Source organism: Hemitrygon akajei, chromosome 31, assembly GCF_048418815.1.
Source record: "Hemitrygon akajei chromosome 31, sHemAka1.3, whole genome shotgun sequence".
Taxonomy (NCBI): Eukaryota; Metazoa; Chordata; class Chondrichthyes; order Myliobatiformes; family Dasyatidae; genus Hemitrygon; species Hemitrygon akajei.
Window position 1 is genome coordinate 29,899,446 of NC_133154.1, and position 23,933 is coordinate 29,923,378.

Below are 23,933 nucleotides of genomic sequence, written 5' to 3' on the forward strand. Positions count from 1 at the left end.
TTTATTTTCAAGATACACTTACTCCTCTTGACATTGGCTGGTTTCCCAGACTCATTTTATGTCCTTCTCAGGATTATGCTGGGCACAGGTTCTAGTGAGGATGTTGAGAAATTCTGCCAGAGTCATGATCCAGCTCTGCCTTCCCTGATGCATCACCCCATGATAAAACTTCAGTAGTACCTATCACAGGACTCCTGCTTCCTCGTGAGTCCAGCTCCCATCTGGACTCTTCTTTGCTCCCTTTCTCTTCCATTTCTGTTTCTCCTCTGCTTCCACCTCTTAGTATTTTCTTCCTGCACACATGCAATTTCAATTGCCTCTTGTTTGTCTTCTGCCCCCTTCATACTGATGTCTGCCCACTCATCTCCTTTCTGCTTCTTACTATCCCCTTTCTGGTGACCCTTTACTTTAATCAGGTCAAACTCTGCTGGCAGCCTCACTGCTTCTAACTTTCTTGTACCTATGCTGAGTAACTGATCCTGTTGAGGTTACATAGCCTTGATGTGCCCAAGCCATCAGATAATCATGCACCACCCTGAAGGAATACCTGCTGTCTGTATATATATTTACTTGTCTCCCTTTACAGTAGTGTAGTGAATCTATCAGGGCCAGCAGTTCCATCACATGAGCTGAGGAACCTCCTGGCAATTCTCCTAATTCCGCAGATTTCCTTCACCACAGCCCATACAGTAAATGCTGGTGAAACGCAGCAGGCCAGGCAGCATCTATAAGGAGAAGAACTGTCGACGTTTTGGGCCAAGACCCTTTGTCAGGTCTAACTGAAAGGAAAGATACTAAGAGATTTGTAAGTAGTGGGAGGAGGGAGAAATACAAAATGATAGGGCAAGACCGGAGGGGGTGGGATGAATGTCCACTCATCCCCCCCATCCCTTCCCACCGATCTCCCTCCTGGCACTTATCCTTGTAAGCGGAACAAGTGCTACACCTGCCCTTACACTTCCTCCCTCACCACCATTCAGGGCCCCAGACAGTCCTTTCAGGTGAGGCGACACTTCACCTGTGAGTCGGCTGGTGTGGTATACTGCGTCCGGTGCTCCCGGTGTGGTCTTTTATATATTGGTGAGACCCGACGCAGACTGGGAGACCGTTTCGTGGAACACCTACGCTCTGTCTGCCGGAGAAAGCAGGATCTCCCAGTGGCCACACATTTTAATTCCACATCCCATTCCCATTCTGATATGTCTATCCATGGCCTCCTCTACTGTCAAGATGAATGCACACTCAGGTTGGAGGAACAACACCTTATATACCGGCTGGGTAACCTCCGACCTGATGGCATGATCATTGACTTCTCTAACTTCCATTAATGCCCCTACTCCCCTTCTTACCCCATCCCTGACATATTTGGTTGTTTGTTTTTTTTCTCTCTCTCTCTGCCCATCACTCTGCCTGTTCTCCATCTCCCTCTGGTGCTTCCCCCCTCCCCTTTCTTTCTCCCGAGGCATCCTGTCCCATGATCCTTTCCCTTCTCCAGCTCTGTATCACTTTCACCACTCATCTTTCCAGCTCTTAGCTTCATCCCACCCCCTCCAGTCTTCTCCTATCATTTTGCATTTCCCCCTCCCCCCACTACTTTCAAATCTCTTACTATCTTTCCTTTCAGTTAGTCCTGACGAAGGGTCTCGGCCCGAAACGTCGACAGTGCTTCTCCTTATAGATGCTGCCTGGCCTGCTGTGTTCCACCAGCATTTTGTGTGTGTTGCTCGAATTTCCAGCATCTGCAGATTTCCTCATGTTAGCCCATACAGTCTGTGGTTTCCCATTTATAAAAAACTCCTCTGTTTCCCCTTCCAGTGGTGTTTCTCTTACAACAATACCTTTGTCCTTTTCTATTTCCATTTGACACACACATGCCCTCCCTTCTGTTAGGATAGTGCTTGCTGGGTTCATTCCGGTGTCCATTACTATTCTCACTGACTTGTCTGTGGGGATGAAAATTGTCTCTCAAGCTGCCATTCTGCTCCCAGTCTCCCTGTGTTCTGAAGCTCATCACAACAGGTTCACTTAATTGGACAGCCCTCCTTGCACAGTCTAAAGGTGCTATGCAGCAGGGATGTTCTGCTACAACGACAGTCTATTCATTGAATAAGATGTCACTTGTCTTCTTGTGTCTCCGTTGTCCTATACCACCGCTGCTTTGTAATTACTGCAGTGAAGGTGGAAGGGGTGAACCATATCTGGTAACACAAGTGCAGGTGCAGAGACCAAGGCTTTCGTGATATTTGTAAAATCCTTTTCATTATCCGGCAACCATCTTACTTCCTCCAGAAGGAGAGGCCCTTTTTGAATTAATGCCTATATTGGCATCATGAGCGCTGAGAACTCTGGTATGAAATTACAGCAGTAATTGATTACATCCCACGCCACTTCAGGGATGAAGCTGAATGCAGAATGTCCGTCATCTGACATGTCCTTCCTCCTGTGGGAAATTGTGTAACCTAGGTACTGTATGGCTTGCTTTCCAATCTGAGCCTTATGTGGACTGATTGTAAACCACTCATCTTGCAATATCTCTAAAAACACTCGCTTTTACCCCTAAATGACCTGCTTCATCTTACAGAGCAATTAGTAGATCGACATATTGTAAGATGTCAACCAGTAGAGTGTTAGATTGAACTTTTCCAAAGTCTGCGCCATGACCTTATGAAGAATGGATAAGCTCTTGTGGAATCCCTTGGGGAGTCTCGTCTGTGTATACTGCTGCCCACCCTGGATAAAAACAAATTGGTCTTGGGATTTGGGTGCCAAAGGGAACCTCCAAGATCCTTTAGCGATATCCAGGACTGAGAAAATTTAATGACCTGGAAACAGTTCATTCAGGATTGTTACAGGGCTCACCACAATGGGATTATATCTTTGTGTGTTCTTATTAAAGGCGATATAGCCTATCATTAACTGATATGATCCATCTGGCTTCTTTACTAGTCATATAGGTGAGCTAGTGGTTGACACAGTCTCTCTTAGTATAACCTGGTCTTTTAGTAGCTTCACTATACTCTGAACAGTTGTCAGAGCATCAGCTATTATAGGAAACTGCTAATGGGGTTTATGCAGGTCACCCTCTATTTTAACTGATTTATCTTCACTCGACCACACTCTTGCTTGTGTCTAGCCCACACTGCTGGAAACTGCTAACAAGGTAACTCATAGACACCATCCTGGTTCCAGTCCCTGATGATCAGAGAAGATAGAGCCATGTTGGCTATTGGTTCTACATGTTCCCTGTCTTGTCCATATTATTTCTTCCTTTCTGGAATCTATAATGGCCCCTCCTCCCTTAGGATGCCTATTCCAAACGTAGTGCATTTATTAAGACCCAGAAATACACTGGAAGCTGCACTCTGCCAATTTCAAGTATCTGTAATTCACTTCTTTCTTCCTTCATTGTTTTTCCTCCTACACCTGTAATATGAATAGCCTGTCCAGTCATTGGTAAGGGTGGGTCAGTTATCAATACTGATGCCCCTGTGTTGACTGACATATTGCACTGCTGGCCCCCTAACAATGCTGTTGTTTTCATCCATGGGTCAGCAGCGCTGGCATTGGAGCCTGCCATCAGCTGTTTGTCTGACATCACCTGCTCTATAATCTGGCCAGCAGTCAAATCAGAAAGAAAGGGCCCTGCTGTGTATTCTGTCTGCTTTGATGAGTGATTCTCACAACTTCCTCTTTTTTCAGGATAATTGCCTCCAACTGTGGTCAGAGAGGCAACAGCTGTAACAAATCCTGTCCTTTACCTATTCCACATGTCTATTCCACAATTTCTTGTCCAGTTCCCTAGTTGCCGGCACACAAAGAAATTTCTCTGTGACATCACACCTGCTACATCCACTGCAGCTACTTTACGTCTTCTCTTCCCCCTCCTCTGGTCTATCTCACTGGCCCATGATACTATCGCGGTGTAGGTCGACACCACTGTTATCCCCAAGTCTAAAACTTCTTGGTGAGCTGAGCTCAGGCCTTCCTTCAGATTTTCAGGGTGACTGGATCATCCTAGCCTGGACTATCCTATAGTGATATCCTGTGTCACGTGTAAGAACGTGATTAGACAGAGTCGGGAACATGCACAGAAATGACAGAATGATCAAAAAGCTGTATGATGAAAACGTGCCTGCTATTTGCTGTCAAATAAAAGTTCTAGTTAAAATTCTTCCAGAATATGATTTGTTCTTAGTAACCCACGGTACATGTAAAGAACACAACATGATGTCAGAAGTCGGTCTGGAAGAATAATTCATTTCGCTAACATGGGAGAAGTGAAGATAATAGGAAAAGAAGGATCGCAAACTTTTTCGTTGTTTGCTAACAGCTTTAAAAATGGAAGTTTTGCAACCCCCATCAACACTTCAGCTGACTAGAAACATAGCTGAAATCTAGAGAAGATTTAAACAGTGTTTTGAAGTGTATTTGTTGCTGATTGGAGCAGATAATAAAATGGAGAAAATGAAAGCTGCAATCCTACTGCACATAATAGGGGATGACACAGTTGAGGTGTATAACCATTTTACTTTTGAAAATATTTGAAAATTTGAATCTAAAAGTGAAAATCAACAAGTTTAAAGCATTTTGTATACCGAAGTGTAATGTGACGTATGAACATTACAATTTTTTCAAATGTCAGCAGAGACCTGGTCAAACAATTGATCAATTTGTTATGGAGTTGAGAAACCACAGTAAAAGATGTGAGTTTGCAGAGCTTACAGACTCGCTCGTTAAAGACAGAATTGTTTGCGGCATTCTGGATAATGGTCTGAGAGAACGACTGTTAGAACATTTGAATTTGGAAAAAGCTGTGGCTCTCTGCAAAGTTTCAGAGACTGTGATTTCGCAGGCTGAAGAGCTTTTTGTTGAGAACTGCAATGTACACGCTAAGCGCAAACATATTAGAAAAAAACAATCTAACAGCAACAGAACCGTTCTAACAATCTAATGGCAAAAGAACAAGACGTCATCTGAAAGAAAAAAAATTTGTGATTGCTGTGGTCGCAAGCACCAACCTAAAAAGTATCAGGAAATGTGCAGCAACTGTGGTAAGAGTAATCATTTTTCATGCTGTTGCAGAAGTAGAAAGAAAATAAAACAAGTAAATGCAGCGCTTGAAGATGAACATGGGGAGTTTTATATTGATGTGCTTTGTGAAAACAAACAAAGTAAGAATGACAGGACTATTCCATTGCAAGTGAACCAAAACAATATTCTGTTTAAACTGGATATTGGAGCACAAGTAAATGTTCTTACAGAATCTAAGTTTAATGCATTAAAGCCAAGACCAAAGTTACATAAGACAAATATAAAAGTGACTGGGTATTCAGGTGCAGACAATTCAGTTAAAGGAACATGTGTGGCAAAAGCATCACACAAAAATATTGAGCACACACTTTCATTTGTGGTCTTGCCAAAAAATGCACAGTCAATACTGGGTTTATCTGCCTGTGAGAGACGGAATTTGGTGAAAAGAATTTTAGTCCTGGACAGTGACACAGAGTCAGAATACAGTGATTTGATGAAAAAGCAAGAGAGAACAGGACAAAAGCCAAACCTGCCGGTACAGTACAATACTGATCTAAAGCCAAAGAGTGACAAGAATCAGGATCCAATTGAAGAAGTGAAAGCCCAAGTGAAGGAATAGAGGTTTTATTGAAATGATGAAATCTCAGCATAAAAAGGAGGTTACACAGTTAATGAATGAATTGCGATTTCTTCTTAAAGACCTCAAGAAAGAGGTAACTTCAGAGTTTCAGTTAACTGATGCAGACCAGACAAAACATGAAAATAACAATGAAACACAAGAACTGTCTAAACCATTTAGAAGGTCTACTTGTTTGTAAACCTGCAGAGAGCCTGATAGAGACATATTAAATTATGCATTTGTTTTGATTAATGTTGCTAATTGTTTTTCTTTTTAAGGAAAGGAAGATGCAGTGATATAGTGTGTCACATGTAAGAACGTCATTGGACAGAGTCGGGAGCATACGCAGAAATGACAGAATGATTGAGAAGATGTGTGACGAAAATGTGCTTGCTGTTTGCTGTAAAATAAAAGTTATAGTTTTAATTCTTCCAGAATATGGCTTGTTCTTAGTAACCCACAGTATGTGTAAAGAACACAAACCTGAATACTTCTCATACACTCGATATGTACTTTCTGCATAATCCATGGCTGGCTTGTCAGCTCTCAGAGCCACTGACATTATTGTTCCCCAATTATTCTCATCTTCCCCCACCAATCACTGCCTCACTTTCCTTTTAAAGAAGCGATATCTCTCTTCATTGCTGGTGTTCCCTGTAGTTGTCCATGAACCATCCTGCACTCCTTGGGCCCTACTGTCCCACATATTCCTGGGGACTGTGCTTTTGCTAACACACATATATCTTTGGGTGCATCCCGCAAATTTCAACCATTTTTTCAAGCTTTATTCAAGAGTTTCTTCAATTCTGAATTCCCACAGGCAAATTTAAGCAAGGGCAGCTCTGACAAAATGCTCTGCTTCTCCCCAGGGGTCAAGCGGTAATGGATGGTTGTAATGAAGATCAAGGGCTGGCGGGTCATCAAGGTTCTTGACCTGACATTGCCTGACATCAAAAGGTGTCATCCCAACAGGTATATCTGAGTATAACCTCTCCCCCAAATATCTCCACATTAATTCCCACATTATACAAAATATAAATGACTGATTAAGATTAAACAATACATAATTCAAACCACAGAGTATGCCATCTGCAAACCTCTGCAATCTGCCACATACGTGTGTCTGAACTCATAATGCCTGTTATATTCCTTTGCATCTAACTGTAACTCCGAGGCTCCAACTTATTCTTAAACACAAGAATTCACAAATGATTTTGCTTCTATACAATTCCCCAAACTGGTTTAATGGTGCCCCGAACGGTCAGTAACCACCCTTCGCAAATGGCGCCATTGTCTCTCTCACATACACACACCTGTTTTTTTATCCACCAGTTCAGCTCTCCGCTGTGTTTGTGATCCAGTTATGCTGAAGGGCAAGTGTTCTGTAATTACATGATGAAATAGAGTATTTTGTTTTTGCTGTTTCAAATAAAGTTTCTGTTGATTAAGTTAGATAGATAGATAGATAGATAGATACTTTATTCATCCCCATGGGGAAATTCAACATTTTTTCCAATGTCCCATACACTAGTTGTAGCAAAAACTAATTACATACAATACTTAACTCAGTAATAATATGAAATGCATCTAAATCACTAACTCAAAAAGCATTAATAATAGCTTTAAAAAAAGTTCTTAAGTCCTGGCAGTTGAATTGTAAAGCCTAACGGCATTGGGGAGTATTGACCTCTTCATCCTGTCTGAGGAGCATTGCATCGATAGTAACCTGTCGCTGAAACTGCTTCTCTGTCTCTGGATGGTGCTATGTAGAGGATGTTCAGGGTTTTCCATAATTGACCGTAGCCTACTCAGCGCCCTTCGCTCAGCTACCGATGTTAAACTCTCCAGTACTTTGCCCACGACAGAGCCCGCCTTCCTTATCAGCTTATTAAGACGTGAGGCGTCCCTCTTCTTAATGCTTCCTCCCCAACACGCCACCACAAAGAACAGGGCGCTCTCAACAACTGACCTATAGAACATCTTCAGCATCTCACTGCAGACATTGAATGACGCCAACCTTCTTAGGAAGTACATTCGACTCTGTGCCTTCCTGCACAAGGCATCTGTGTTGGCAGTCCAGTCAAGCTTCTCGTCTAACTGTACTCCCAGATACTTGTAGGTCTTAACCTGCTCCACACGTTCTCCATTAATGATCACTGGCTCCATATGGGGCCTAGATCTCCTAAAGTTCACCACCATCTCCTTGGTCAGTGCCTGAAAGCCGTTTCATTTTCATCTTGATAAATTCTCCAGGAAAAGTATAGTTCGACTGGGAACCACAACAACATGACGTGAAAGAGAATTTAAATCATCTAAAAAGTCTCTCCTTTAATGGACTGTAAGCGTTTTGAACTTTTGCAGTACTACTTTGAAGAACTGTTTTTGCAACATCGCTTTAAGAACTGTTTTCGCTTTATTCCTTTAAGAACTGTTTAAGCTGCCGCACAGCAGCTGATTTCCGGTTACGTTAGTTGTTTGTTTACTTTTTGGGGTTTGTTTTTCAGTGTTTAATAAATGTTTTATTTGTTATAAAAAAAACCCTGCCTCATTTATATATTCATTGTTGCTGAATCTGTAACAGTACAAAATTCTATAAAATAATCAGCTACAGTCCAATTCTCCTGGCACAAGCTGAGGAGCTGAATCAGAGACCCATGTCCTCCAAATGGGTTAATAGAACACCCCTCTCAAAGTCTCTGAAAAGAGGGCTGCATAGTTGGGAAACATCTCTCTCAGAGTGTGGGGACCTGACAATGGTTCTTCCAGGAAGGAACAAGATGATACAAGCGACCCTACTGATTTCCGACAGAAACTTGTATGGCTGTAGTTCAAAGGCCAAGCAGCATTGCACCAAGAATGTACAGCATACTTTGAGGTTGTCATCATATCACTTGGGAGCCAGTAGGTGCAGTGATCCCTCATGTGTATTAAATCACAAACACAAGAAAGTCTGCAGATGCTGGAAATCCAAAGCAACACACACAAAATGCTGGTTGAACTCAGGCAGCAACTATGCAAAAGTGTAAATATTCAATTTTTTTGGCCAAGGCCCTTCTTCAGGATAGAGAAGAGGTGGAAAGGGCTGCTGGGAGATGAGAGGTGGGAAAGGCCATGGTGAGAAGGGTCATGGGATGGAGAAGAAAGAATCTGGTAGGAGAGGAAAGTGGACAGTTAGGAGAAAGAGAAGGAAAGGGGGACCCGGGGGAAATAACCTGGGTGATAAGTGTAAGGTACAGTGGCAGCATAACCTCCCTTTTCTTAAGTTCAATGAAGGCCAGTATTCTATTTGCCTTCATGATAGCTTGTTGTACCTGCAAAAGAATCTTTTGTGATTCATGCACAAGCACTCCCAAGTCCCTCTGTATAGTAGCATGCTGCAATTTTTTACCATTTAAATAATAACCTGCTCTTTCATTTTCATTCCAAAGTGGATGTTCTCACATTTACCAACATTATACTCCATCTGCCAGACCCTTGCATACTCACTTAACCTATGTATATCTCTCTGCAGACTGCCCATATCTTCTGCACAATTTGCTTTTCCACTCAATTTACACAAATTAATACAAGATACATTATAACTTTTAATTATAATTATTATATTAGTAATTATATCCTTCACCAAAAACTTTCACAAAGTTCTATAGATGTACACTGGAGATACACAAGACTGAGTTAATGACTGGGACCTCATCCAGGGTTTCAGGAGGTCACTAATAGAAAGACACATCACCGGGAGTGGGTTATAGGCTGCGATAAAATACAGGGCTTCAAGGGGTTATATATGGAATAACAGATCCCCAGAAGGAAGTTCATGCTGGGATTCAATTTAAGGGTTCAGGGGTTTATATATAGAATAAGCTATCCCTGTGAGTGGATTACAGACTGAAGTGTAATCTAGGTTTTTGGGGTAGAACAGATCTCTGGGAATGGATTACATGATGGGTTCTAATCATGAGTTTTGAGGGTATATACTGTATATACGATATTGGATACACACAATGATTTACCAACTGGCATTTAAATGTCTGATCACAGCAGAAAGCAAAGGTGTGTTTTTGTAGTCATCTAAGTATGTCGTTCAGGATGCACTTTCCATGTTTGTCATTACTACCTGACTAAAACTTGAATTCTACAAACAATTTAGTTTTAAGGTGGCACGCTATAAAGTGTCAACTCCCTCTCAGGGAATTGCTTCCTGGACAGAGGTGTGTCACTACAGTCAGGTGACGTGTACATGCTAACAACATTGAAAATAAATCTGGATCCTGGTGAAAGCTCAGTGCCCTCCACGGTGAAAGGAATTTAGGTGAGTACGGGAATTCAGTGGGAGGGCAGTGGTCTTCATAACCGTGAGTTTGAGGCACAGGAGGATCAAATGGGCTGGGGTGTGGTTGTGGTTTATATTATAGAACAACAGATAGGCGAGAGTGAATAAAAGGCTGAGTCCAAACCCAGGGGTTTGAGGGGGTTGTTATTGTATTTGTAATATCCTGGTTTAAGACCTGGTTATGCTGTTGAGTTAGTGTTCTTGTAATTACTTTCTACAATCGAATATCTCATTCTTGCTGTTTAAAATAAAAGTTCAGTTAATTAAGTTAGGCTTGTTATGATAGCCAATAGGATATGTCTTGTTGATTTTTTTCCCCAAGAGTTTGTGTGGGAAAAAGAGTGGAGTAGCCATTTTAGAGAGGGCATAGGATGGAAGAAAGAGAAAAAATAAAAATGAAAATGGACAACAAATATCATTGAACATGTTGAATTGCTCACAGGATCCATTTGGAAGGACAGATGCTGCTGTCAGAAAATCCTTATGCAAATCTTGGTTTCACAGAAAATGTGCAGATAATTTTTAGTTAGCTTATTACCATACAACTTTGGAGAAGCTTTTATGCATTTCCTTGCTCGTTGCATGAATACTTTGTTTCTAGGATGGGTGTTTCAGTGCAAAACTGGTTCATACTGTGTGCAAACAAAATGAAACCAACTGGATTGATTACGCCACAGTCAAAAATATTTTCTCAATACAATTTTAATATAAGCTTATACTGGTTAAATTATTGCTTCCTGGTGAATAATTATCCATGGGAATGTCAGTATTCATACAAATAAGAGTCCTACTTTCCCTTAAAGGGGCAGTCAAACTTTTTTGTTGAATTTACCCAAATCATATTTAATCTAGATGTGTTTACTTATTGGAAGTGGCCTTTTCATCATTATTCCCATGAATTGTAGAGCTATGTTGCTGTTTGCTTGTATTCACCACAATAGCTATTTCATTACAAGCCCACGGTGACAGGGTTACATATTATATCTGTAATGAGAGAGCTATGGAGAGTGGTGAACCCAAGTTCAGAGTAAGGTCTAGAATTAACTCAGACTGGAAATAAACAAAACAACACCAACAAAATCCAAAGGCAAAATCACAAACAGTAGTACTACAAATGGAAATCCAGTGATTGAGCACTGAGTGTTCAGCATGAGGTCTGTAAGTAGAGACTTTCCATGAAGGGATGAGGCAGACAATAATTGGTAGTCTGAGTCTTAAAGGGATAATGGCAGCTAACCATACTCCAGGGAATTGGAGTGCCAAAACTTGGATGCTTGCCACTGTTTAGTCAGGACCATGACAGAACCACCTCCTAATCCAACTCTTGATGACCCAGAGCGATCATGATGGTCCAGGTGAAAGTCCTCAGCCAGCATAGTTTCCAGGATATCCATGAAGGAACCAAGCTTCTTCATTCTGGGCCATATCCCTCCCAATCAGTGAGGTACTGCCTTTTGGCTCAAACTATGTGTGTGTCTAAAGGTCACTATAATGTGTAGGTGAGTTGTCCTGCAGCAATTCGGGGAGATGGTGGAGTTTTGGGAACTGGAGCCAACGGGTTGGCACCCAAGCGTTTGAGGAAGAATACATGGAATATTGTATGAATCCACATGCTGCTTGGGGTTATGCAAGCTTCGGCCAGATCAGGCTGTCACCCCAGGTGGTAGAGTTCCCCAAGGCTAGATATCTGAGTGTTCTCTTTAGGTCCTGGCTGACCCTCTCCATTTTCCCATTGGTCTGCAGATGGAGCCTGGATAACAGACAGGCTGAGGGCCCAATAAGCTCACAAAAGGCCTTCCAAAAGCAAGAGGCAAACTGGAGGCCACGATCAGAGACAACATGCTAGGGCATACTGTGAACTCTGAAGATATGCTGCAACATGAGCTTGGCAGTCTCTGAAGCTGATGATAGTTTGGGTAGGGGTATGAAGCAGCCAGCCTTGGAGAATCGTTCTATGACCACCGTGACTACTGCATAACCCTGAGATCATGTAAGACCAATGGCAATGTGCATAGAAGTTTGGGATCTAGGGCTAGTCGGAATGGAGAGAGGCCGAAGCAGAACTTGAGGCTGCGCTTGAGATTATTTCACGCACAGACATCACACATTCTCAGACGTCTGTAGTCAAGGCTGGCAAACAGTTACATCTCTTGAAAAACTCTAGGATGTGAGTCACCCCTGAATGCCCAGCCTGGTTCAAAGTGTGTCTCTGGTTGAGTACCTCTGAGCAAACAGTTTTGGTAACAAAGATACATCTGTGAGAATCACTACCTGGGTCTGCCCCAAGTTGCTCTTGGGTCTGTATTGCAGCAGATGAGCACCACCACTCAAGGGCTGGGAATTATACTTGAATGGTTCTCTTCCCTGACAGGTGCTTTGAACCGTCGAGAGTGGGTTTCTGGTTTTTGATATTGTGATCCTGGGTGATATGTAATAAAGAAGTTAAACCTATTAAAGAATAGGCACTAAAGTGCCTCCCTGGAATTCAGCCTCCTCGCATCCTGGAGGTAGGCAATGTTTTTGTGGCTGGTCCATATCACAAATAGATGCTTGGACCCCTCTGACCAGTGCCTTCTGTGGCTGTTTAACAGCCAACAATTACTGATCCCAGATGTCATAGTTTGCCTTCGCAGGAGAAAGATGTCTCCAATAGAAGGCCCAGGGATGCAGTTCATGATCTGAGGAGGTAGTTGAGACAAGATGGTCCCTACTCCCATGTCCAAAGTGTTGACCCCTACCACAAAAGTCTGTGTCTGGTGGAATGAGGATAGGAGCAGATGTGAGCCTTTGTTTTAACTCTGCAAAAGCTGCCTCGGCATCTGAGGTCCAGCAGAAGGGCCCAGTAGATTTCTTATTGAGGTTAGTGAATGGCGCCACCACTGAAATGAATTTGCAGATGAACTGCCCATAAAAATTCGCAAAATCTAGAAACCACTGGAGTTCTTTCACGGAGGTGGGTTGCAGCCAATTCTGCATAGTCTGGGTCTAATTAGTGTCCATTTGTATGTTGTCATTAGAAAAAACAAACCCAAGGAATGAAGCCTGCTACATGGAAATTGATCTTTATGCTGGACAGATAATTGGTTCTTGAATAGCTGTTGTAGAACCTACCAGACTTGCAGGACCTGTACTTGAGTGGACTAGGAGAAAATGAGTATATAATCTAGATCAGGGGCTCTTAACCATTTTTGAAAAATGTCATGGACGTCTTTGGCAGTTGAGTGAAACCTATGGACCTCTTCTCAGAATCATGCACTTAGATATATAAATAATATTCAGCTCAGAGGATACAAAAGAATCCAATTATATTGAAATACAATTATTCACATTTTTAAGAAAGAAATTTGAGCTATAGTAATATATATATATTTCTTTATTAAAGCTTTAAATAACATGAATCTATATTTAAAATATAGGCCAGCTAAAATTAAATTTCATTTTTTAAAGGCATGTCAGTGTGAAGGCTGTTGCTGCTTAGCTTGAATGAGAACATAAACTTGTGGGATGGTCATATAGGACATCCAATCAATTTTGTCTTTTTATTGAATTAAATTGAAAATTCTGGATCACAAATATATGTTCTTGCAAATGGAATTTACACTTCATAGCTTGCTTTACAAGTTGAGGATAGGCTTCAGTCAAGGAACACCAGAATTCTCCAAGGCCTTTTGAGGTAAACTCCAATTGCAATCATTTATTTTGTCCCTAAGTCAGTGAGTTCATCTTTGATTAGATCAATATCTTTGATACAGCTTATATCGGAAGGAAATGATTGTGGTTCCATGGTTCAACTTTAATGCCGTCAAGAAGGAAAAACTTTTGAGAGATTTCTGAAGTGTTTCCAGGTCTTTACAGATGTCTCTCTTCAAAGAAATTGACAGAGGAATTTGAATCTCAAATCCATCTTGGTAAAGCAGTTTCCCCAGTATTTGAAAGTTTGCAAAAGCATCAGCCTCTACTCCTTCTTCCAGATCGACAGCTTAGCCAAGAAAGATTGTAAATTTTCCATCACATCATAATGGTGGCTTCAGGACCTTGGAGTGAAAGATTTATTTGATTCATTCGGTTAAGAATACCTACCAGGTAAGCCAACCCATGGATCTACTTCTAATAAAGTTGATGGCTTTTATGGTTGTTGACAAAAATTCTTTCAGGGTTGTTGGAAGAATCTTTGTAACGTGTACATATCTGTGTAAAAGGTAATGAGGAAGAACAATGTGAGGAGTTTTGCTTTCTCACTAAAGAAGCAAATCCAGATGCATTACCAAGCATCATAGGAGCAGAGAGCATGGAATTTACCTTTACAGTCAAAGTTTTGTTTGGTAAAATGACTTTTTACCATTTCCACAATGTTGATGGTCTTTGTATTTTCCAAAACGGACTGACAAAATACCAATTCTTCTTTGATGGCATCAGCATGCGCAGAACAAACAAAAACAAGGAGCTGACTACATTGAGAGATGTCTGGAGCTTCATTCTGAATAGGAATTGTGAGGCTGCCAATTCTTCAATGACTTGCCTCAAAATGTTGAAAGAAATATCATCTATTCTAGGATGTCAGATCATTTGATTGTTCCAGGCCTGAACTCACTGGAATTCAGAAGAATGAAAGGGATCTCATTGAAACTTATTGAATGTTCAAATGGCCTTAATAGAGTGGATGTGGAGGGGATATTACCTGTGGAGGGGATGTTTCCTGTCATGGGGGAGTCTAACACCAGAAGACACAGCCTCATGATAGAGGGAAGCCCATTTAGTCTGGAGTTGAGGAATCTCTTTAGCAGAGCACGGTGAATTTGTAAAATTTGTTGCCAAGGCAGCTGTGGAGGCCAAGTCATTAGGTACTTTCACGAATCCCAAGACAATCTGAAAGGGACCAGCAGAAATGGAACACACCTGGAGTCTGGTTTAATATAAATTCAGACTATATTTATTACTACTACGAATTAATATCATTAAAACCGGATAATGCGATATAGTTTATAAACTATTTATATATATATATATATCCACAAATGTGTGTGTGGATACAAAGATAATAGTTCCGGAGGTAGGTATCAGTCTTACAGTGTCAGGTAAGTTTAAGCAGTTCAGTTCAATTTGTGTTGCGTCGAATTGAATTGCTGCGGAGAGAGAGAGAGAGAGAGAGAGAGAGAGTTAATTGAATTGTTGTTTAAGTTGGCAGCTTTAGCTGTTCTTGCTTCCGAAGTCTTTAGAGTCACTTCGTGTGAGCCCCACACAGACACAGCCGGACAGAACCTCTTCTAGGGAACGGTCTACTAACCCACGGCACGGGTTCACCACCAGCAGACCCCGACAGGCAAGCTCTTGCCCGCACTGGTAATCATGGGTCGAAGTTAATCGTTCCATGACCTCTACCCTCGTGGTGGTCTTAAACTCCACCAGTGGTTTCTCGGGTAGCTTCCGCAATTCTCCCGTGTCGTGTTTCCTCTGCCGTTATCAGACAAAAGCCTCAACTTTTATAATCCATCTGAAATTCCAGCTGTCCGTTAGCTCAACCGCTCTGAGCTGTTACCATGGTGACTTCCCAGCTCGTGTCTCAGCTGGTGCTGTACTCTGTCTCTCAAGGTCACAATTAAAAGTGTTATCAAAACCAAGTCAGAGTCCTCTCTCTCTTTTAATTGCCTCCTTGTTCATTAGACTGCTGAATTTTCTAGCAGTTTCTCACCTGCGTGACACCTTACCCCTTTTGGGAAAATTTTGATCTCTGAGTAAAATTTTGCTCATTCACAGATTCTACACACCAAGCACTACATTCTACTTCACAATGTGTACATTTAGCATTTACACAGTTCATCAGCATTTTTTTAACAGCGGGATAGGCAATCTGCAATGGCATTGTTCGTACCCCTTAAGTGTCTTAGCTCGATATCAAACTGCTGTAAACACAGGCTCCAGTTTAATAAATGCCGATTTCGATCCTTAATCTTATCTAAAATACCAAAGGGTTATGGTCAGTGTACACCACTAACGGCTTTTGTGCGGCACTGATGTAAACCTCAAAATGTTGTAATGCAAAAATGAGGGACAGCGATTCTTTTTCTATTGTTGAGTAATTTTTCTGGTGCACATTAAACTTTTTGGAAAAGTATGCTACCGGATGTTCAATACCATAATCTCCCCTCTGTAATAGCACTGCCCCTGCAGCTTCATCCCTAGCATCTGTCGCTAGGGAGAACGGCTTAGTGAAGTCCAGTGCCTTTAGCACTGGATGGTGACACAAGATACCCTTTAACCGTTCGAAAGCCTCTTGGCAACGCTCATACCACACAAATCGTTCACTCTTTCTCAACAGTTTTGTCAGTGGAAGGGCAATATCCGCAAAGTTCTTGAAAAATTTTCAATAATACCCAACCAAACCTAAAAACCTTCTCAAGACTCTCTTACCCGTTGGAATGGGAACATCAGCGATAGCCTGAACTTTCCCTTTCACAGGAGCCAGTTGACCCTGGCCTACCATGTAACCAAGATATGTGACCCTGGCATGACCAAACTCACCCTTGGCAAGGTTCACTGTCAGATTAGCTTTAGAAAGCCGGTCAAATAATTTCTCTACTGTTACAATATGTTCCTCCCACGTGTCGTTCCATACTACTGAATCGTCAATATATGCTCCAGTATTCTTCAAGCCTTGAATCACAGAGTTTATTATACGTTGGAATGTCCCAGGGGCATTTTTCATCCTGAAAGGCGCCACATTATACTCGTACAACCCCGAGGGAGTGACGAATGCCGATATCTCTCGAGCCCTATTGGTTAAGGGAATGCACCAGTACCCCTTTAGCAGGTCAATTTTTGTTAGGTACTTAGCCTTCCCCACCCTATCGATGCAGTCATCTATTCTGGGAATAGGGTAAGCATCTGTTTTGGTTATTGCATTGACTTTTCTATAAACTGTGAAAAATCTCATTGTACCATCAGGCTTGGGAACTATCACGCACGGGGAAGCACACGCAGAGGTGGATGGCCTGATAATGCCATTGGCCAACATATATTAGATTTCCTGTTCCACTACTTTACTACGTTCTAAATTCATCCTGTAGGGGTGCTGTTTCACTGGATCAGCCTGCCCCACAATGACATCATGTGCAGCTATACTACACAGCCTCGGTGTATCTGGGAATAGATCAGAATGTTTGCCAATTAGCTCCTTTATCTATTGTTGTTGCTTCAGTTCCAGGTGGTTAATTTTACTGTCTATGTTCTCCAAAACACTAGCATTCTTGAGTCGAGCTGAAACCAGACACTGCTCATTACACTCCCCCATTATCTCTGGGCTATTCTTTGCAGCTGGGTCTTGTTTGGTCGTGACCCCAACTGATACAAACTTAGAGTCAAAATAAGGTTTGATTAGGTTCATATGCATTAATTGAGTGACCTTCCTTCTACCACGTGGCCTGATAACATAGTTCAGCTCATCAATTTTCCTCATTATTTCGTAAGGTCCACTAAATTGAGCCTGGAGAGGGTTATTCTCCAAGTGAAACAAAGCCAAAACCTTATCTCCAACCTCATAGCTTTGCTCCCTCGCCTGTCTGTCAAACCAGTGTTTCATATCAGCCTGGGAGTCTTGGAGATTTTGCTTTGCAAGGTCACAAGCCTGTCTCAAAACTCTAAGACATAATCCAATACCCCAATTCGCACTTCCTTCTGAGACCATTGCTCTCTCAGTAAGGTCAAGGGTCCTCGAGGCCTATGACTAAACATGAGCTCAGACGGACTGAACCCCAACGATTCCTGGATTGAATCTCTTATTGCAAATAGGAGTAAAGGCATAATCTCATCCCAAGGTTTTTCGTTTTCCATACAGCACGGAAAACCAATCATGGTTTTGAGGGTAGAGTGAAACCTCTCTATCACTCCCTGGGATTGGGGATGGTATGCTGTGGACAAAATTTGTTTTGCTCCCAGTTCCGTAACTATCTGTTGAAATACACCCGATGTAAAATTACTGTCCTGATCCGATTGTATCTCCTTGGGCAGACCCACTAATGTGAAGAACTTAATAAGTGTCTTCACCACTGTTTTAGCCTTTAGGTTCCTGAAGGGTATTGCTTCTGGGAACCTAGAGGCAGCACACATAATGGTTAACAAGTATTGGTGGCCACCTGCAGTCTTTGGCAGTGGGCCAACACAATCCACAATGACCCTGGAGAAAGGTTCGTCAAAAGCTGGTATGGGGCGAAGTGGCACCTTTGGGATAGTCTGATTCAGTTTCCCTACCACTTGACATGTGTGACAGTTTTTACAAAAAACCGCCACATCCTTTCTTATACCCGGCCAATGAAATTCTTTCATAATCTTGTGCCCTATCTTTTTAACTCCAAGATGTCCCCCTAAAGGCATTGTATGAGCCATCTTTAAAATTTCTGTATGGTAACCCTTCAGAACCACCACTTGGTGCACCACGGCCCAATCCTCATCGTCAGGTACTGTTGATGGTCTCCATTTCCTCATTAATACCCCATCCTTCAGATAGTAACCCATTGACTCCCTCTGAATTTCATCCTCAGAAAGAGCTGTCTCTTTTAAAACTGTAATCTCAGGATCCCTATCCTGCTCTTCCATAAGCTTCCGCCTGGACAATGACAAACCCCTTTTATCCGCCTCACTACCTGAGTCCTGGTCGAACACGGACGGTAGAAAAGTTTCAGATAAGTCAGTAGGATCCGTACTCCTGTCTTTGCTATCACGGGCACTTGACCCCTCCCGTCCAGATCGCTTCACTTCTGCAGCCTTTCTTGTCATGCTTCTTGTGACCACGCATGCGGGATAAAGATCACTGTCTGCGCTTGTCTCACTAACAGCAGGCCGGCTTGTGACCGCGCATGTGGGATAAAGATCACTGTCTGCGCTTGTCTCACTAACAGCAGGCCGGCTTGTTAGCTGTAACCCTGGGTATACATCTTTTCCTGCCAGGTCATTTCCCAACAAGACGTCCACATTAGCTATCGGTAATTTAGGTCATATCACTATCCAGACACTAAGTCATATTTCAAAACTATTTTGTGCAAAAGCACGACCTCTGTTCCCTTGCCAATACCTTCCAGAGTATTCACTTGGTCCACTTTTGTCTCATCACCAAATTCTAAGACATCACTTAATATCAGTGACTGAAAGGCTCCAGTATCGCGCCAGATTCTCATTGGAACTAGGGGTGACCCCTCCTTCACAGACACAAAACCCTTGATAATAAACCACTCAATCCCTTCCTGAACTCGGTCAGACCCCACCTTCCTTTGTGTGGTCTCAGCCACCAGCACACATGCGTCGGGGGTCTTCCCCTTCTCCTTTCCTATTTCTTTCTTCCGAATAAGACAGTTAGACGCCACATGGCCAGGCTTCCTGCAGTAGTAACAGGTAAAACTGGAAAACTTACCTTTGGTCGGTTTCCCCTCCTCTTTACCTCTGTCACTAGCTCCTGCCTTGTTTCCTGTGTTACTCGGCTGATTATCCCGGTAACTCTTCTGATAACCCTTGCTCGGGAAAAAACAATCTTGTGAGTCAGGGAAATCTCATCCGCTAACCTAGTGGCTGCGGAAAGAGTCTCAACCTCTTTCTCTTCTAAGTATGTTCGTATCTCACTAGGGACACACTCTTTAAATTCCTCGATCAGCATCAGCTGTCTCACTCTGTTGTAGTCCCCGTCTACCTCTTTCGAGGTACACCACCAATCAAAGTACCTCTCCTTTTAACGGGCAAACTCTATATATGTCTGGTTCCCAGACTTCCTCAAACCCTGAAACTTCTGCCATATGCTTCTGGCACCATTTCATAGACCTTAAGCACAGCCTCCTTCACAGCATCATAATTAGTCGACTCAGTCACAGACAAGGCAGAATAGGCTTGCTGCACCTTTCCTTTTAACACATTTTGCAGCAATACTGCCCAGTCCTCCCTCAGCCACTTACTGTTCTGAGCCACTTTCTCAAAATGTAGGAAGTACCTATCAACGTCTCCTTCAGCAAACAGAGGTACCAACTTAATTTCCTAATTGACATTAATTGATACACCCCTCTCACCACCACGGCCTGACACTTGACCCTCTTGACGCCGCATCTACCTCTCAAACTCCTTTTGTTTCTCTGACTCTGCAGCCTTAAACTTAAGTCACTCCATTCTTAATTGTTCTAGTCATAACAGGGTCTCCTCATCACCTATTGGAAACTCCTGTAGTGACTCCTCCTCAAATAACTCTTTCCCATCACAATATTCAGCTTTTTCCCTCCGAATTCCTACCTTTGTCATACCCCTCTGTATTCCGGAAAGATTCCATTTTTTAGCAATGTCACATAGAACCTCCCTTCTGGCTCTCCTCAAAAACAGAGGAGTAGGGCTCTCTATAAATTCAATAGCCTCCATTTCTGTTGTTTTCCACACACAGATTAATTACAAGGGATTTCCACAATTAAGACCAGCCCCCAGAATTTCAAAAATTGGCTCCGACCAAATCTGTTCAGAACCCGGACGCAGACCCCAATTTTGTCACGCATCCCGTGACAAGTTGAAAAGGACCAGCAGAAATGGAACACACCTGGAGTTTGGTTTACTATAAATTAAGACTATATTTATTACTACTACAAATTAATATCATTAAAACCGGATAATACGATATAGTTTATAAACTATTTTTATATATATATATATATATATATATCTATATCCACAAATGTGTGTGTGGATACAAAGATAATAGTTCTGGAGGTAGATATCAGTCTTACGGTGACAAGTAAGTTTAAGCAGTTCAGTTCACTTTGTGTAGCGTCGAGTTGTATTGATGGAGAGAGAGAATTAATTGAGTTGTTTTTTAAGTTGGCAGCTTTAGTTGTTCTTGCTTCCGAAGTCTTTAGAGTCACTTCGTGTGAACCCCACAAAGACACAGCCGGACAGAGCCTCTTCTAGGGAACGGTCTATTAACCCACGGCATGGGTTCACCAGCAGCAGACCCCCACTGGCAAGCTCTTACACGCACTGGTAATCACGGGTCAAAGTTAATCGGTCTGTGGCCTCCACCCTCGTGGTGGTCTTAAGCTCCACCAGTGGTTTCTCGGGTAGCTTCCGCACTTCTCCTGTGTTGTGTCTCCTCTGCCGTTATCAGACAAAAGCCTCAACTTTTATAATCCATTCATAATGCCAGCTGTCCGTTAGCTCAACCGCTCTGAGCTGTTACCATGGTGACTTCCCAGCTCGTGTCTCAGCTGGTACCGTACTCTGTCTCTCAAGGTCACAATTAAAAGTGTTATCAAAACCAAGTCAGAGTCCTCTCTCTCTTTTAATTGTCTCCTTGTTCATTAGACTGCTGAATGTTCTGAGGCAACAGTTAATAGATTCTTTATTAGTCAAGGCATGAGGGGATACAGGGAGAAGGTAAGACATTAGTGATGAGAAGAAAATCGATCATTGCTGGTGGGATAGTGGAGCAGACTTGATGGGCCAAATAGCCAAATTCTTCTCTTATCTTATGGTCTTATAAGTGATCTGGTTCCAGTTTCTCCTCTGTTCCAGTTCGCAAACCACCTCAATAATTTCCAATGCACGTGATTTTACTAAAGTCTCTTCAATAGTGTGGGGATAATTTTGTTTGGCAATCTGGTAAATTCAAAGTATAGTTTAATGTTAGAGAACATGTATGTCACTATATGCTTCATTTTCTTGTGGACATACTCAACAACAAATAGATGGAATTATCTCTATAACAGAATCAATGAAACACCACCAATCAGAATAGAGGAAGTTCCATTTAGATTGGAGATGAGGAATTTCTTTAGCTAGAGAGTAGTGAATCTGTGGAATTTGTTGCCATAGTCATCAATATACATGAGGGGTTAGGGTGGTCTCTATTTAAATGACTGTAAGGGTCTAAACCCAGCTGCTCCTCTTTCAGGACTGTCCAGTCAATCACTGCCCCAGCCACTGAAAGAGCCCAGCTTACTTTAATTCACTCCACATTCAGCTTAGGGTGACTACCTTCAGACACTGTGTATTTTCATTTCTTTCTTGGTCTGCCATGCCATTGAAGTTGTGGAACCTGATGTCTCTGCTGTAACTCAGATCCCTTCCCGTCTATTTTCCACATGTTTTTTTCTATTCTGAGTTGTACAACTAATCATCTACCTTTGCAACCAGCCTTCATTACAGAGTACAGTTCCTGTTATACTTTAACATGCTGTTCATGGCTTGCTGTCACACTCTTTTGATGTTTTCTACTTTTGCATTTCCTGTGGCTCTACATTCATTAGGTGCCATCACTTCGGTCCTCTGCAAAGGCACGGTTCCTGATCTTTTGCTCTGTCTGTGTGTGTGGCAGTGGGTGGGGGCTGTAACAAGAAGGTGAGTCAAAATACTTTAACCTGAGTCCAGTGTTTTCACTGGCTGCTTCACCGGGTCTGCACACAAACATAGCTGTGATTTGTTAAAAGTACCATTTGTGAGCCTATCCATCTGTGGGCAAATTCTACCTTTTCAAGCAGCACCCTCACCTTGATTTGATCACCTTGCTGTGGGAGGACTATCTCCTCTCCCTCTGGTTCCCTCTGATCAGCAATGTACTGCAGTGATGAAATGTTTTGAGAGGTTGGTGTTGAAGTATATCAGCTCCTGTCTGAATTGTGACTGGGATCTGCTGTAATTCACCTACCAAAGCAACAGGTCTACAGCAGATGCTATCTCGTTGGCTCTTCACACAACCCTAAAACATGTGGACAGTAAAGGTGCATACATCAGGATGCTGTTTATCAATTACAGCTTGGCATTTAACCCCATCATCCCCTCAAAACTAATCAGTAAACTTCAAGACCTGGGCCTCAAAATCCCGTTGTGTTGGATTGTTGGATTTCCTCACTTGTAGATCCCATTTAGTTCCGATTGGGGAAAAAAGCTGTCATAAGGGGACGTGAGACTGGACCCAAATACAGGTCGCAGGCACTGAAGTACTAGGGGCTGGACGGGAACAGCTAAACAATAGAACAAGATGTGGAGACCATGGTGTGCATGAGGGATGTGGTGTTCAAAGTGATCTCGGAGTTCACAGAGGATCCCGGAGCTCGGAGGTGGTCTTGGAGTTCAGAGATGATCTTGGAGTTCAGAGTGGTCATGAGGCTAGGCTAGAGAGTGGGTTCTTGGGACTAGGAATGCTGGGAGGATAGCCCCCTGGGCGGGCCACAGAACTCCTGGGCAGGGCCCGGACCTCCCAGGCAGGACACAGGGGCCTGGGCAGGTCGCAGGGCACATCCCATAGGAGGCAAGGTATTGGAATGGCCAGAGTCCCCTGCCAGGCAACAGCAGTCCAGCCTGACGTACCCGACAGAGGCAAGGGATAGGAAGGGAGGTCAGTCCAGGGTGACTTCCAGACTCACTCACAGAACTCATCTATAATGGTGGGTACTCCAAACCAGGATGAACAGGACAACCCTCCAACTATACTCAGTCCCAGAGTCCCTTATATACACCGTCAAGCGAAAGGCATCAGGTGCGCCTCCTTGAGCTTAAACAAGCCAAGATGATCCTCAGGTGTGACTATTTGAGCTCAGGGTGAACCGAGGGACGGTCAGAGGACCCGGAGTCCGGAGTCTGCAGATCGAATCAGGAACCAGACCGCGGGCTCCGGACCGGACCATAACAAAAACATCTCTACAATCTCCATCAATGCAGGAGCAGGGATGTGTATTTAGCCCCATGTCCAAGTCGCTTTACACCTATGACAGCTTCAACATTGTATACAAGTTTGCTGCTGACACCTCTGTTATAGGCTGATTCAAAGGGTGTGCTGACTCAGCATACAGGAGGGAAATTGAAAACTTAGCTGAGTGGTGTAATAAGAACAATGTCTCACACAATGTCAATAAGACTTCAGAAGAGGGAAACTAGAAGTCCATGAGCCAGTAATCATTAGAGGATCAGAGGTGGAGAGGGTCAGTAACTTGAAATTCCTAG